This window comes from Fusarium mangiferae, assembly GCF_900044065.1.
Source record: "Fusarium mangiferae strain MRC7560 genome assembly, contig: FMAN_scaffold013, whole genome shotgun sequence".
Lineage (NCBI taxonomy): Eukaryota > Fungi > Ascomycota > Sordariomycetes > Hypocreales > Nectriaceae > Fusarium > Fusarium mangiferae.
Genome location: NW_024573933.1, coordinates 100,042 through 101,339, shown reverse-complemented (window position 1 = coordinate 101,339; position 1,298 = coordinate 100,042).

Sequence of the window (1,298 nt, the reverse complement as noted above, 5' to 3'; positions counted from 1 at the left end):
AAGCTTTAAGAAATAAATTATAAACTTAAAATTACTAAAATAGCTAAAGTATAAAATATAGAGAAAGAGTAATATAAATAGCTATATTATACCTTTACTATAAAGATAAATACTTAAAATAGAAGTAAAAAGAACCTTATAAATCACTATATAATAAATAAGGATTAAAGTATTAAAATACTAATAAAAAAATATATATTTAAATAGTAAAAAAATATATTAATATAAATAACTTATTATTACTTTATATTTAAGCCTATTATATAAATAATATAATAAACCCCTTACTTAAAGAACCTAAATATAATATATAAAATAATATTAAAATACTATTAATATACCTATAATATTAAAAAATAGCCTAAATATTATATAGATATTATTAATATAAAATATATAAATAAGATAAAGAAGATAATAACTGCTTTTTAATTAAAATCCTAAATATATTAAATAATAAACCCTATTCTAAAGAAGAAATAAAAAGATATATAGTAAATTATTAATATAAAAATCTAAAAGTAATAAAACTATAGTTTAATATAATACTATATAAAAAAAAGTATTAAATTAATAAATTAATATAAGGAATTAAAGAAAATATAAAGATTATTAAGGATATAAAAAAGGAATTTAAAGAAATTACCTAAAAAAGATATAAATATCTTTAAAAGAAACCCTTAATTAATAAGATTAGCTTAAAAAGTATAAAAGAGCTATAATATTAATAGGAGGTAAATAGCCTATACCTAATATAAAAAGATATACCTTTAGGATAGAAATAACTAATTATAGATAAAGGATTAAATAAAGAGTTAAAAAAATAATATTAATAGTAACTATAAATAGATATATTAAGGTATATTAAGAAAAGTTATATACTATCTATAATTAAATTATAAATAAGCTAGAAAAATAAATAAAAATAACTTAAATTTATAAATATATTAGAAGTATTATATATAGTAAATTTAATAAATTACTTAATATTATAAATTTAAATTAAAGAGAGATAGTTAAATATTTAAATTAACTATAATATAGAAATAAATTTTATTAATTTAAAAATAGTTATAAAGTTATAGCTACTATAAAAAAAGAAAAGAGATCTATATTTACTGCTAAATATAGAAAGATAGCTTTTTAACTATAATAATAGTATTATAAACTAAAAGATTAATTATTTTAAGGTAAATATTTAAAAGAGAAGTTAAAATATAAATTATAATATTATTTTATTAAAAAAAAAGGATAAATATATTTCTTAATATATTATAACTTAAATAAGAAAATCTATA